Source organism: Arctopsyche grandis, chromosome 13, assembly GCF_051622035.1.
Source record: "Arctopsyche grandis isolate Sample6627 chromosome 13, ASM5162203v2, whole genome shotgun sequence".
Classification (NCBI taxonomy): domain Eukaryota; kingdom Metazoa; phylum Arthropoda; class Insecta; order Trichoptera; family Hydropsychidae; genus Arctopsyche; species Arctopsyche grandis.
Genome location: NC_135367.1, coordinates 6,588,915 through 6,605,952, shown reverse-complemented (window position 1 = coordinate 6,605,952; position 17,038 = coordinate 6,588,915). Strand labels below are relative to the sequence as shown.

The following is a 17,038-nucleotide window of genomic DNA, read 5'->3' as shown; positions in this document are numbered from 1 at the left end:
ATGATTATTTTTTCTTTCAGGAATCAAAGGAGGATTCATTACCTGCATAAAGCTGAATTGAACACTACAATTTCTAGAAATAACTTAAAGGTGAATTATTTGATTTTCTTTATTTATTCATCGAATATCATGAGCTATTAAATTTTACAACTGAAATAATTGTATTTCCTTGAACTTGACGATTATTTTGCATTGAATAATTTGAAGTCGCAACATTTATAGTGTTATTTTATTTTATTTTGCATTTAGTACTTAGAAGTACTTAGAAGTCGGAACATTTATAGTGTTAACGAGTAAACTGGAGCAATTTTCCTAAGAAAATAACCAAAGCAATTTGTAATAATTTAATATATGATATATTAATATATGGCAATTTGTTATACATATATTGAATATATGGCAAATTGTAATAATTTAATATAGCAATTTGTAATAATTTAATATATATACATATATAAAGCTAACCTTTTCAAATTACATATTATTCTGACACATCAAATTTAATATAAATTCTTATGACTATTATAATCTTAATATAATCATAGATAAACTACGTACTACACATGCCCTATGCAATACATTCGTATACAATTTTATTTATTTATTTCGTGTTTTTTGATATAAACAAAACATTGGTATTTATTGGAAGGCTTTTTATTGTTTTTAATCCGAATCGAATAGTTTAAATTGATTATGCTCGCTCTACTCCGTCATTATTCACACTTTACGAAACACATAGTATGTTTCTTGCTTTATTATATATATATATATTTATTTATTCTCATAATCGATTGACGTACTGCGACCGTAGTTTTACTTTTTATAATTGCCAAAAAATATACAAAAAATTAAACCGATTGCTTACAAAAATACCACTTATCGAATTAACACTGCGGCTCTGCAAAATAGATACAAGATTTGCCTCAAAGAGGCTTCCGACACTTTTTATCGGATGCTCATCACCGGCTCAATAATTAATACTGTAATTATTTCGTAAAGGGGCTCGGTATAAAAAATCTGCTAATACTTGATAATAGCCTGCTTTGATTGACAGGGTGAGAAATTTCAAAAGATGAGAACCTCGAAAAAACTCGATCGTGCGTCATTTAATCACACGCATTCTGTTTTGTTTTACTATGATACCCTTTAAAATTTTTTGTATCTTGCCTGGTGTGCCCTTCAACGTGTATGCGAAAATGGATGGAATATTCGTAAAATGCGATCCGTTCAACTATGTATGTGTAATTGTCCGGCAAAAAATAAAATAAAAACGATGTAAACGATGTGCAATTTTCCTGTTCGATTTATTATACTAATTAACCCATACTCGTTGTAAGAAGCATTCGTGTCTTCGGCGTATGTTGAAAAACGAAAGTTATTACTTTTTATTTGTTCTACTACTTGTAATTAATTGCAATCAGTTATAGTGGCTTCCGAGATGTCCATTATTTTTTTTTTGAAAAACATTGATAACATTGAACGCGAATGACTATTGTTCAAAATTAAAATCGAAAGTTTTTAGCCAAACGAATCTCCGGTATGCATTTCGCTTTCGTATTAAATTCAATATTAATTCAAAGAGCATTAATCACGTTTTCACGCTTTCTTTCTTTGAATAATTTAATTTAGTGTTGTTTGAAATTCATTCTTTGTCAAATGTAGAACTTTGGAATGTGGATTGCCATTAAATTGTATGAATTTTACAACACTTGAAACATCTAGACTTTTGATTTGAAACAATCCCAAAACAATTAATGGTATTTCACTGTACTTAATTCGTTTGTAGGTTAATATATTATATACGAATTTATGTATATAAGGGCATCTCAAGAGTGGATGAATTTCGCTTAGAAACAATCCTTCTTCTTCCCCTTTCCGAAAAAGTCCCCTTTCCGAAAAATATATATATATTTTTTGGCTTTCCTACAGATACAAATATTTTGTAAGAGTTTCTGAATATATTTTTATATTTAATTAATATGATAATAAGAGTAAGCACAATAAATAAATTCATTTTTAGTGCATACTTCTACACAATCTACACACTCAAAAGTGCGGCACGGCACGCCTAGCTGCGATAGACGTGTCTTCATGGCATTGTTAATTCGTAAGATCTTATTACTTTGACAAGTTTCTCCTACAGTTTTTCAAATATGGAAATCACCATTATCGATCACTGTGAAACCAAGCATGTCAATACAAGCTTAAAATAGCACCAAAAACACTCCATAAGGTGAGTTTTGGAAATGATCGCGATGATGTAGACTAGACCTGCTAGCAATTTTTATTGCATTTGCAAAAATATCAACAACAAAAAAAACCACGTGCCACGTACCACTCTGTATGTATGTACCTTAATAGGACTCCATTGCGATTTAATCTCTTAAAGAAATCCTTGTTACGACTACGTATTTAATTTCTGGAATGTTAGTGTAGCAATTTGTAGAATAATGTTCAATTCTGAAAAAGCAAAATATAAGATTTTAATAAATTTTTCACTTATAGGCTTATTGGAAAATAAAAAAAATATCTATTTTTAGTATACTGTAAATCCTTCCAAATTCTCACAAGATTACATACAATAACAATTGTATATCCGTATAAATTTATTCTATCGTGCTGGTAATGTTTTGTTCAGGTGCTCAATGAAATGACTGTACTACATATTAAATGGATGCATATATAAAATTTTATTATTTCAGTTATTGCCTCTGCCTTTAATACCTCTTATAAAGTAATACAATTTAATGTGCGAATAAAACAGTAATTGTTCGATAAATTTAATTTCCTATCGTTAAATGACATCATTATCAAATCGACTGAATTCGTATTTTCAGATGATTGAAATTCCGCATTGAAATCCCGGATCATTTGAATCGCGATCAGTGCACTACTCGATGTTTTCCCGATCTTACATTTTCAAATCATTTGAAATTTCCCATTAATCTCTTCATTTCGGATATATCTCTTCTCTCCATCTCTTCACAATCCGATAAATTTCTAAATAAAAAATCTTTCTCCATTATCAAACCAGTGGTAATGATTTTACTTTCAACTTATCAACATGGTAGAGCCGTTTCATTAATGTTATGACACCTCAGTCCATAGATTAAAATAAGTCTGAAAATCAAAAAAAAAATTGTAAGAGATTATAATTTTATAATTATTATAATAATGCCAGCAGCATGGCTTGGTGGTTGGGCTTTTTCCTAACACTGAGAGGGGCCGGGTTCAATCCCGTGAGTTGACCTCGATTGAAAAGAATTCATTCCGAGTATTTCTGTAATGCTGCTGATCAGACTAGGATATTTGAGACTCCAGGTCGATCGTTTCCTATCAGAGTTTGCCAATTTTTCTGATTTCATTGTTGGAACGGTTCCTCGATTAAATTGGTTAAAAACCTTCCTACTATGTCACCACTATTTGAGTATGATTAATAGATATGTACATATGTACAATAGAATTTATGTAAGATATGCGACTTATGTAATAAAAAATGCTGCATTGGCCAGGAAGGCGTATTGGGGTTAACCTGTTAGGCCTTCCTGGTATATGTATGTACATACATACATATATGCTTATTTTATTTATTTTATTTTATTGTTACAAATCAATATACACTCGTCATCACAGATTTCTCCAATGCGACGGGTGTACGCTAACGAAATACAGAATACATAAACAATCAGAAATCAGAAATACAGTAATACATATACAATACATATACAATACAATACAATTAATCAGAAATAATAATAATAGAGACATCTATGATTACTAGATTAGACTACTGTGCATAATTATTACAAATTATACACAGGCAGATTTTTGTGACAACAGTAATAGATCTAATACCAATTTTCAGGAACCGTTTCAGCAATGATCAGCTAAAATTGGCAAACTCTGATAGAGAAACGATCGATTTGGAGTCACAAAACCCCCAAATCTAACCAGCAGATTAGGCAAGGACTCGAACCTTTGACCTCAGTGGTGCTAAATATATACGCTACCATTAAACCAAACTGCTGGCTATTAATATTGTTACAGTGAAGGCATATTTCAAGTGAAAATATATTTTTACCAAATCAAGTAGTGAAAATGTATCAAACAATGAATTTACAACGTTTAACTCCATAAATTTAACCCTAAAAACCCAATCTTAAATTAACAGGGCCAACCCTTACCTAAACTAACCTATCCTAACCCTTAAACAAGACCAACCCTAACAATCTAATCTTAAATGAATAAAACCAACCCTGAAAATGTAACTGGTTATGATAATTGAAAATATATTTTCACTTTGACATATATAATAAAATAAAATATTTGAATTCAAAAAGTAATTAAATTAATAACTGAACATACGCATCTAACGAAAAAATCCCACTGATCAACCAATGCTCCAAATCTACTCATTATTACGTATTCTCATTCAAAAATAATTAAATTAAAAGAAAAATATGTATTCATTTAGCGCACGGATAGTCTGCAAATCGCATAATCCACACCCGGATAATCGAGAGTACACTGTATTCGGTTGTGTGGTCTTCGAGGCGATGTCTTGTCAATGAAATTACCTTTAAATGGACGACAATGCGAGTGGCTATCGTACGTTGTACGGTCGGCGTGCTTTGTCGGTTAATATGTCATTCTGTCGCCGACAGACGACTTGTCACCGGATGACAGACGGCATCCCATCCACAATCCCAAGTATGGAATAATCGAGAAAATCGCCAAGTCTATTTCCAACAATTATGAGGCGATCGTGAGTGCCCTTGCCTGTTTTTCACATACAAAACCAGACTCTAAGAGCATACATCACAAATGGTCGATTTCACCGTTCGCTTTCAAGCGAACACTCCATACGAATTTGATACAAATTCTCACAATAAAAACATACACCTTTCCATTTTCTAAACACATTAAGGTCGACCCTCTTCGTATAAGCGCATATCGAATAATTGAAAAATTATTCAAGTTTATATATGTACATACATACATAGTTAAAAACGCCGCTTACAACCTAGGGCTCATCTGCTTCATACATATTTTATTTTATTTTATTTTTACATAGATATAATAAGTGCTTGAATGGTATCCGAGAGAATGCAAAAGGGTAAAAGGAAGACCGCAGGGAAGATGGGTAGACGAAATTAGGAAAATATGCGGGGTGAGATGGATGAGAGTTGAAGCAAAACAGAGAAGAGTGGAAGCGTGTTGGAGAGGCCTTCATCCAGCAGCGGATGGTGAATGGATGTAAATGATGATGACGATGATGATGATATACCAGGAAGGCTTGACAAGAAGACCCCAATGCGCCTTCCTGGACAATTAATTACAAACAATGCAGCATTTTATTATGACATAAATCACTGTATTTCTAGAACTTTAAGAACACGAAATAACAATTAATTAAATAATTAATCCATTGATACATCTATGGATTTTTTGGATTTGTACATATTTTTTACAAATTGTACATACAATAAATACAGAAGATTTGTGACAACAGAAAAGATGATTTTTTGCCAATTTTTAGGAACCGTTTCAACAATGATCAGATAAAATCGGCAAACTTTGATAATAATCGATCGATTTGTATATCAAGATACTCCTTCTTCTTCTTCTAATGCCCTGTCCGCATCTGGACGTTGGCGACCACCTCGTCGATTATTTGAAGATATCCGCATCGGTCTTCAGCGACTCGGAACAGCTCTTCGGCACTCATATCGGTCCACATGTGCATGTTTCGAAGCCAAGACAACTTCTTCCTGCCAATCCATTTTCTACCTTATGTTTTTCCCATGGTTATCAAACGGAGAAATTCGTATTTTGGACCCCGTATCATGTATCCGAAGTACTCCATCTTTCTCCGCTTGACGACAGAAACAAGTTCCCTGCCTCTCCCTATCATGCCGAGGACAGCTTAATTTGATACTATTTTGGTCCACGGAATCTTCAGCATACGCCTGTAGACCCACATCTCAAAAGCTTCGATGCTGCTGATCATCCTGGTATTCAGAGTCTACGTTTCACATCCATGTAGCAACACTGTCCAGACGTAGCTCTTCGCGAATATCAAACGCGTACGAAGATTGAGATGCGCTTACAAACGTAAGCGCCGCCTTCATTTTAATAAACACTGTTCTAGCTATCTCGATGCCAAATCTTAAATCTTCATCTGGGTCCATCTCTTCACTTAACCAAGTACCCAGGTAATAAATCAAGATACTACTCTAATTTTATGTGCTATTAGAGGCATCCTTTCCCAGGAGGTTCTTCAGTAAAAATTCTCACAGAACTTCTCAGATCTTCCGTACACTTAAGTATCTAAATCAGTATCATTAAACTGGAAGCAGTCGATTAGTGCTCCCTTGAACCTGGCTAGCTCTAAACGAAGATTTTATTATGTACACGATCGTAACATTCCACATTCGCACATAAACATTGAAGTACATATCTATTTAGAGTTGATTTGACGATTGATTCGTTCGTTCGGAGACGTGTAGTATCATTAACCGTTCGACTGGTTCATTGTTACGGTTCGTTTACACCGAATTTCATAAGTTAAATTGACATGTAATACGCTACTGAATCCTGATGATGGTGTGTGTGTGTGTGTGTTGAAATCGTTCAGTATGCTTCTCAAATTTGACATGATAAATTATTCGTACGTCAGCGTGTTCTCATTGTGTTCGAAATTAATACAGGTATCACCTCCCCGATAATATGTAATTATGCTCGCATGTTAAGACAGTTGATAATAATATTATTTTTTGAGATGGCGAACACCCATTAGTGTCTGGAATAAATTGTGGGCGTTATAATTATGCGTGAGTTTGAATTCTGAGAAAATTTTGAATAAAATATTAAGACATAAAAAATGTGTATGCATAGGAACTTTCTTTCCATCGTATATATCACACAATGAAGTCATTATGTTCTCCATGTAAGTTTATAATTTGTTGCTTTTTTATTCCGTCCATACATTGGGCAAATGCAATACGTTAAAAACGTTATGCTGATTTCGAAAGTGTCATCTCTCCTTCTTCTTTATATGCTTAAGGCATAATGTCTTCTATCAAAATTCTCGAAAATATTGCTACAAGTATGGAATTTATTTAATTTTTGAATTATAATAATCTGTCTTGAAGTGATAAGTATAATTTTTCATTTTTGTGCTAGCAGAAATATCTTAAGTAGCCTACCTTTCTTAATAACATATTGTAAATATGTATTCAAAACTTAATCTTCTGAATAATTTGTCGAATAATCGGTCGAAAATGCAACATTCCAAAGCCTCAGTATTTGTTTCCGGGGGCTCCGTACTGATTTGTTTTGTGATTCGAGTCCCTTGCCGTATTTGTACTCAAAAATTTATGTGTCAATATGTGCTATTTAACAAAAAAAAAATAGTTCAGAATGACGTTTGATAGATAAAAATCAGAATATTCTTATTGAAATGTCCATAAATGCTTGAAGAAACGAGTAAATTTTAAAAAATTGTCCTTCATGGAACATAACAATTCGCCAGCACCGTGAATGGAACAGAATTGAGGCGAGTCCGTGCAAGCGAACGACGCGGCGGACGATACCATAACTTCATTTCATACCATGCACTTATCTAATTCGAGTGAACAATATCGATATGGACAACGATTTGAATATATTGTATTGGGATGCATTCTTGCGAGGTGCGAGGAGACACCTCTGTGAGGGACATTACATACATATAAGTTAAATATAAAATTTTAGAGTTAAGTAATTAAGATGTATTTTTTAAATTAGCTAATAGCTGAAATTATATAAATCAATAAATAAAATGAATTGTTGATATTTTAAAATTTTATGGGACTAACCTAGTCCCTTTAGTCCAATATGTATGTTTATGTATATTATGCTGAAGCGATTTCAGTTTCCGTTGCCTTATGATTTTAGTGGTCTCTAATTCTTTTCACATCTTTATGCACAAGATCAACTCTTGATATTTTAAATATCCTTCTATACACTTCTGTAAAAAAATACGGCAGAATTTTAACGACGCTTTTATTAGAAATTAATAATTTATACTATAGACGTTTTGTTGACGACAATTTCACTTAAAAAACTGGCAAAACTTAAATAGTGAAAGCTATTTACAAATTGAGGAATGATTGCAGAGCGTTGTACGTATATCAAAGATACGCCCATGGGTCCACTTTTTATCTAAAGATATCAAAACAAGAATTTCATATCGTTAAGAATAATGTATAAAGCATAATAGTATTATTTGATACTGTTTAGCATCAAAATTACTATTGTGTTGATTTAGTCATTATAAAATGTATTCAGCATTCCGTGTAACGCTTGGAGAGGGAAAATATTTTTATTTGTATATATTTTTTTAATATACATACATAAAAATATTGTGGATCTGTACAGATTTTTTTTTATCTACATATACATGATGTGCAGTTTTCACTTTCGCCGTGTCCCTCAAACACCAATTTAACAGAAACGTACAAGAGCAGTTCGCCGAAAATTTGTCTAATAAATATCGGAATGGAGGCGATTCTTATATTTTTATTTTTTGAATCATTAGAAATTCGAATGCATACGATATAGTCCACCGCCAAACTTGGACATTTGTATAATATATTGGAGTCAGATCTGACAGAGCAGATCTGTGACGAAAATTCTTCGTTTGACGCAATTCCGTCTGTATACGAATATAATTCACTATTATTGAACACGCTTATGTGTAACGCTTTCATTTTTCGATTGTAAAACACGTTGGATTGCAGATGTGATACGTTTGTTTTTTTCACGATAAAATATCGTAAACAGAACACTCGGCGGTGTAAACGGTGAATTAGAAATCCTTGTCGTTATGACATGACGTGTCTTAGACGTATGTATTTAGGTACATATATATGATGTTAAAGGAAAGTTTTGCGTTTGTTCGAAAACGTATAAAAACGACCGTATCCATAGTATGAAAACGAATCACGTATTTGTTCATCACGAAAAAAGAAGTGGAGATTCGAACATGACTTTCACTCAACTATCGATTCATACATTCAGATCCACGAATTGGATCAATTTTAGACAAAACCGTTCTCATTGTGTCTATTTTTTAACATTGGTGAATTTTTGCTGTTTTGGTTTCGCTTTACGACCGTAAACGTCATGAGCTGTTTTACAGCCACATTTAGAGCTCTTTACATGATAAACTGCAGCTCTCAACATCACTTAATCTCTACGTAACATTGAAAATATTCAACATTACATATACCTGGACATACGTATATTATATTATTTAACTAGCAACAAAAGTCAGTGGTTAGCAGGAAACAATAAATTTTATTTACAATATACAATATATATATACATACACACACACACATATATATATATATATATATATATATATATATATATATATATATATATATATATATATATATATATATATATATATATATATATATATATATATATATATGCAATATTTTTTATTAAAAATAGGCACGTTTTATGTTCAATATATATGTATATTATTACTAAAAAATTAATAAAATAAAATTAGCACAAGGAACATGTTATCGTGGAATATCTACATATACATATATAAAAATCAATGTTTGTCTGTCACGTATGCGTTCCTATACCATTCAACCGATTGCGATGAAACTTACAGGAGTTATTTATTGTGTGTATGCCTGCGATGGTTTCTGTAAAAAAAATCACCCGAGTGGTATTGCATAGCGATAATTTCAAATGTGTTCGCGTCGCCACCTGAGTTGTTAGGGTAAAATAAACAAATAATTGAATAATTTCAAATGTGTTCGCTGTCTGGATTTTTCTGCTGTTAATAAGTTAGATTACCACGACTTAAACTCGGGAACTGGAAAAACGGGAACGGGAACAGGAATTGCATGCGTTATTGTGGCATTGTGAAATGTAACTCTATGCTCGGTCTTTTCTTTTCAGAATTTATAAATTTATGTGATTTAATTGGAAACGGTTCTAAAAAATTTGTAATCCTGTCCTCTTTCCTACATAATTTGAGTTTACGGCGTCTCATAATTTGTTGATATTTAAAAATGCTGCAAAAAATTGTCCATATATGTCTACACGATGATTGTAATGATAAATTGATCTTGAATAATGTACTGTTTTGACAATAGATGTCGTGTTAGTAAAAATGGGTGTATACCTGTATAAAAAATGTATGGACATATGTATGTGTGTACATATTGTTTTAATGCGAGTATGATAAGTATAGGTGATCTTTGTCAACATTTCATCACCATATCTGTATATTATTATATTATTAGTCATATATTAAATGACCCATACTTCAGATATATTGATTTTCCGCTGAAAGTAAGATACTCCCTAAATTTTATACAGAAATGATAAAAAAAATCGATAATAATTTTCTAATAGATTCCAAGATATTAGAATGCATCAGTAGACTATAAAACGAGTATTAAATCCGAATATTTACATATGATTTGATTTCAACTTATTGATTAGATTTAAAAAAAAATTGCCGTATCTCTTAGAATTCGAATATTTGTTCAATAGAAGTTCCCTACCACTGGCTTAGAACGACGCAAAATTTATATTTTTATTAGTTATTGTATATCTGATTCATTTCATGCTTATAATTTACAATCCTAAAGAAATAATCTTAATTACATACCATATTATTTAATGCCGATTTGTTAAAATTAATTTTAAACGATCCGGATACATAGCCGTCGAATGAGCTTCATGTATGTAAATATAATTAAAACGCAATATGCAAATAAATTTGCATGCAGAATGAATTAAACTTCCGAGTTAATTAACCGTGCAAAATCAACACTGAACTCGGTGTTGTTTATTTTCAATTTTCTCGGCTTAATCATTTATTATATATTAATATGTATTACCTTCTGGCATATAATGAATGGTTTTAGTCAGGGCGGCCTGTTTCTTCAGGGAAATGTGAATATTACGGTTAATTTTTATAGAAAGACTATATCCTTCTTCTGCCTCCTGTGTCTCTGAATTCTTAAAATATAAATAAATATCTATGCAAATGGTTTCATTTACTACAGCAATAATTCATTTAAATCATCAGGAAGGCCTCAATTGTTTGCCGTAAAGTTACTCAAGTTATGTTTAATATACTACATGCATACATACATATGTAGGTTGCGAGCAATTTTAATCAAAATATAAGTGGGTAATTATTTGTGCTATCAATAATGTCCGAACACGGATTTGACACGAAATGAAAATGTTTTTGTAATGGCTTGTGAGATGGATGATACATGTACGTATGTGTCTTCAAATAACTTCTAACTAAAGGAATTTCACGTGAAAAATGATAAATTGTAAAACGTACCTAAAGTATTTCAGTCACGTCAGTTACAACGCGCCGTTACGGTAAACCGTGAGAAACATGACTCGAGCACAATTAATTGATTTTATATAATATTGAAATATTATCATAGTTTTACAGCGCAATAATACTGATTTATCCATACATAAATCTGTTTTATCGCAAAAATATCATTTTATTATTGTAGAATCAGTATAAAACCAACCATACGAACATACATACGTTTAAACATAAAAACAAACGTTGTTGCTTAGATGTGTTACTTTGTCAGTATTAATTTTTTTATAATTCAATACAGTATTTGGAAAAAAATAAACAATGATGTTCAATTAAATTTTGACTTTTCGGGCATTTTCCATCACTTTAACAACACTTAAATAAACCTTTTCTTGAATGTTGGCCTTCACTTACCACATGATGTTCGTTTAATTTACATACAATAAGTTTCACAAAAAAATCGGATGCTGCCAATGATCACTCGTAAATCAGAAAATCGCAATGCTATTTGTTTCCAAAAACTGCTTTCAAAAATTTTTTTTTATTATTGTCAGTATGCTATGTAGTTGAGTCAAAAAAACAAATGTTGGCCTTCAAAACTGAATTGAACAATTTTGATTTGTTGCTGTATTATAAACCTTTCCATTACATGTAAATTAAAAACGATTAAATACATTTTGAAAAAAAAATGGTTAAAATAGTCCCAGACAAAAAGGGTAATCAATAATTTAGCTAGCAGCTAGCTTGGTAGTTGCTAGCTAAAAGGGTTGGATCAGGTGGGTTGACCTCAATTTAAAGGACTTTATTCCGAGTATTATCTGTAGTGCTGCTGGTCAGACTTTTGAATTGCTAATGCTACTATCGCTATTCACAAGATACGAATAAAAAGGCAGGTTAGGCCTCTCAAGTGGACTGACTTAAGTTACATGTATTGGTGATGTTCATTTGTCTATAAAATCAATCTTTTGAGTAGTAAATAAAACAAAGAAAATGCTTCCGAGTCTATTTTAACAAAAATTATTTTGAATCTTTTGAAAGATTGTTAACCAGCAGTATAGCTGGGTGGTTGCTTTAATGATAACCACTGAAAGGTTCCCGGGTTCAAATCCTAGGTTAACCTTGATTGAAAGTAATATACATATACATATTAGGAAGTATTTCTGTAGTACTGCTATCGTTTCCTATCAGAGTTTCCCAAATTAACTGATTTCATTGCTGAAACGTTGTCCCATCAAATTGGCAAAAACCATCCTACTCACGATGTCACACCTCTATTTGAATATGATTTCAAAATTTATAATATATATATATATATATATATATATATATATATATATATATATATATATATATATATATATATATATATATATATATATATATATATATATATATATATATATATGTGTGTGTTTTTATAACTTTTTATGTGTACAAATTTAATACTGTAACGTGGGAACACGATAGAGAGTATCCACTGCCTTAGTGCATTCGTGGGAGAACAATAGAGACCTCAGATTAGGCTAACGGGACTCAGTAAGTGCCCGGACAAAGGATACGCTGGAGTTCTCACTGACCTGGGTGAGTGCATGCGTAAACAATAGACTCGCCAGGGTAGACCTTTAAAGTGCCTAGACAATAGACACATTAATGGATCGGGAAAGCTATGATGGGCAACTTGTCCTTTATTTATTTATTTATTTATTTATTTTAAACAGACCATTGTGGCATAACAGGAATTCCTAAAGCGCCACAATGGTCAAAAAATATAACACAAAAAAGAAAAAAAACAAAATAACAATTAAACATAAACATAAATACATCCATACATACATAAAAAATAGCATTTAATAATAACAGATAAAGTAAAAATATCAAATAAAATATAGCATAAGGAATGCCTTGCACCTACAGCCAGTTTCAATAAATATGTAAGAAGCAACTACAAATACAAAACATCCCTGTAAGGCCCAAATGGAAGAGAGTTAATCAAAATTTCACTCATAAATCACAATCAATCATGAAAACAATGATGAGCGCAGACTACCAGATAAATGGGTTAGAGTAATTTCCGACAATTTACGCTCACTAAGGTGGAAAATATCACATTCAGTCTCGGCAGCAACGATTTCATTAAGAAGTCGGATAGCTCTTGGAATAGGAGCCATTCGAAAAAGGACTGTGCGGGCAGGAGGTACAGCCAGCAAATGATGATGTCTACCACGCACATAGTGAATAGGGACATAAAGCCCCAACTGCTCCAGCAACAACGGGCATGACGTATTACCACGTAAGAGCAGGAGAACGAAACGAATTAATGAGAAGTTTCTCCGAAGTTCAAGGGAATTATACCCAAGCATGCCCAAAAGGAAAGGAGTGGGGTAGAGATATGGGTAATACCCATATTCTTTCCTATATAGGAAACGAAGAAATGCTTTTTGCACTTTCTCAATCATCAGAGAGTAATTTGCTTCATGCGGATTCCACACAATCGCATTATACTCTAGCTTACTTCTCACAAGTGAATTGAAAAGCAAGCGAGAAGACAAAGGATTGGAGAATAATCTTGCATATCTCAAAACAAATCCAAGTCGACGAAAGGAAACGTCAGCGACTTTTTTGATATGGTTGTGAAAGGTGAGCTGAGGATCAAAAGTGATACCCAAATCGACAATAGATTCCACACGCTTCAACAAGACGGATCTAATGGAATATCCGTGACAATAGAGTGAATGTGCACGTCCATAGCTCATAATTGCACATTTGTTTAAATTAAGTTCAAGGCCTAAACTAGAACTGAACTCCAAGACAGCGTTAATAAGGAGGCTACACACGGTAGATCAGATTATTCTGGAGTGAGCAGTGGTTCTGTGTGGAATCGTTGAATAAATGCTGTGAAACAATCATGGCCTTTCATTTGGATCCTGAACCCACCCCTACACAATAATACCATAGATATCACTCAGGGGCAACGGCATCTTGGGAAGATATAAAATAGGTCCACCCTTACCAAGTATAAATAGATAAATAATTGAATTTACATACACACATGAACCTATTCAACTTATTAATACGTAGTTCGGTGGCTCAAAGTTTTATGGCTCAAAGATATTGTATGTCAGCATTTAGATGACTTATTCAGCTGAAAGATTTATACGTACTCGACTTCTCCGCGATCCAATTCTCATGGAGGACATTTCAATCGAACGCTACTGGTCTAGAATGCGTCAACCAGTTGTCCAGTGTGGAACAAATGGCCCGACAAGGCAGCCTCTGAATATCAATCAACGCCGCTTATGTCACTTAGGAGCCGAAATGTCACTGCAACGTAACGTATCACAGTTATAAAGATGTTCCGATTGAATTCGCATAATGTATACCATACGGCGTGGCTTAAGGAGGCTTCGGACTCGTTATTTTAATAGCGACCACAGGCCATTTTGCCTATAAAAGGAAAACAGGATCCGCGAACGTCGCGGATTCTCAAACAATCGTTTGAAAGGTCGCAAAGTACAATGTTGTATATGGGGGGGGGGGGTTGATTCGCATCTTGTAGCGTGTATTGTGTATGGAACGATGGGGGAGGTCACTTGGAAGTAAATGTCGAATGACCATGAAAAGTAGTGACTTATTGACGCGGTGGTTGATTTAGATATATCTTCATTTAAAGCAGGGCCGCACCTACCATTTGTAAAAATGTGTGCAACGCACACAGGCAGCCGTAATATAAAGGCGGTCGAAAGAAATGAGAGTCGAAACATTTATATTTCTTATAAAATACGAAACATGACATCGTACTTTTTATAATGCATTTAGGTTGTCTTGTTGTATACTTGTGGATTGCTGTTACAACTTTTAACACACCCGAACTATAATTCTTAGGTCTTTATGTTCTATTATCTTTGCAACTGCCAGATATATTTCTTCAACGATGTTGAGTATTTGTTGGTCATTGAAAGAACAATGTCCTAGATATGGGATTGGGGGTAAAACACTATATTTTCATGAATGAACTTGAAAACGTTCTATACGCTTCTATTCGTCTCTGTTTTGAACAACTCTCAATATCTAGGTTGAAGTTGTCAACCGAATATTTACTAAACCAAATATGTACATATGTACTTAAATTTTCATCAGATTGACTTTGCTTTTGAATATCCAAACATGTACATATGTACATACATACATATGTACACTTCATTTAGTCCACTTTTATTTTCAACTTGAACTGCTTTTACATTTTCATTTAGTCCGCTTTTATTTTCAACTTGAACTGCTTTTACATTTTCATTTAGTCCACTTTTATTTTCAACTTCAACTTGAACTTATCTATTATAGATCTTTTGAATCGCTAATGTCGCTATTCACAAGATACAAAAATAAAAAGACAGGTTAGGCCTCTCAAGTAGACTGACTTAAGTTACATGGATTGGAGATGCGAATTTGTCTATAAAATCAATCTTTTGGATATCAAATAAAACGAACTTGATGCTTTTGGGTTTATCTTAGCAAAAAATATTTTGAATCTTTGGAAAGATTCTTAGCCAGCAGTATAGCTCGGTGGTTGACTTAATGATAACCACCGAAAGGTTCAAGTGCTAGGTTGACTTCGATTGAAAACAATATATAAGTAAGTATTTCTGTAGTGCTGCTGGTCAGATATAGATATTTGTGACTTCAAGCCGATCGTTTCCTATCAAAGTTTGCCAATCTATCTGATTTAATTATTGAAACGGTTGCTCATCAAATTGTCAAAACTATCCTACCCCCTATTTCACCACTATTTGAATATGATTTCAAATTTATAAACTATAAATTTATATATGTACAAGGTTAATACCATAAGTGTCAATCAAGAGCAATCCGTGATGGCATCATGGGAAAATATATATTTTTTTATAAATTATTTTCATTGCGTAAAGAAAATTATCTTCATATCTCGTTTGCTTTGGAATTATGCATCAAAGTCAGTATTCTTGTCACATATTATATGTACGTTGTTTGGAATTCATTAAGATAATAGTAGTAGAAACTATTTCACAGCTTTCACTGCAGTTTCAATGGGATCAGTAAGATTTCAAATGTCGGTTAAGATTATTATTAAAAAATTAAACTAGTTTTAACAGCTTGACCATGAATATATAAAATGATTGAAAGTTTGGTTCCAATCCTTACATATGTACATATATCATGAGCTAAAATGACAAATCTAACAAAAAAGTCGTACAATATGTAAAGTGAGACACGTTTTGGTCCTGGTTTCTTTTAAAAATTGGTCATACCATAGATTGAGAAGCATTTGCGAATTACCAGGGCATGCAGTAATTTACCTGCATTATGGCCGTGATGAGAATTTTAATGCGAAATTATGTAACCGATTTTCAGGCCTACGACAATATATCACACTGTTCCGTTACATATTCCAATGTCGTATATATTGACCCGACGAATACAAATGAGGAGTACAACTTTAAACACTGGTTGATCATCGTGCCGAATTTTCATCAGCCTCACAACAAACATGATTTTAGTAATCGGTAGTAATCTTTGATTGGAACCTCATTTGTACGTATTATACCCCATAAGTTGGTCGACGTAATTGAAATTTCATATTAACGAACTTTGACGAAGTCGAATTTTACCGTTAACGGGTTATTGAATTTT

At 32.8% G+C, this 17,038-nt stretch overlaps 1 protein-coding gene across 1 annotated transcript in view; it reads left to right on the top strand.

The window, feature by feature from the left end:
* LOC143920797 (uncharacterized) overlaps positions 1-17,038 on the top strand; it is a 66,211-nt gene that overhangs the window by 26,217 nt on the left and 22,956 nt on the right. Inside the window, exon 2 of the mRNA XM_077443760.1 lies at positions 21-90. The gene's annotated coding sequence lies outside the window, so the exon portion shown is untranslated. The remainder of the gene's footprint in view (positions 1-20; positions 91-17,038) is intronic.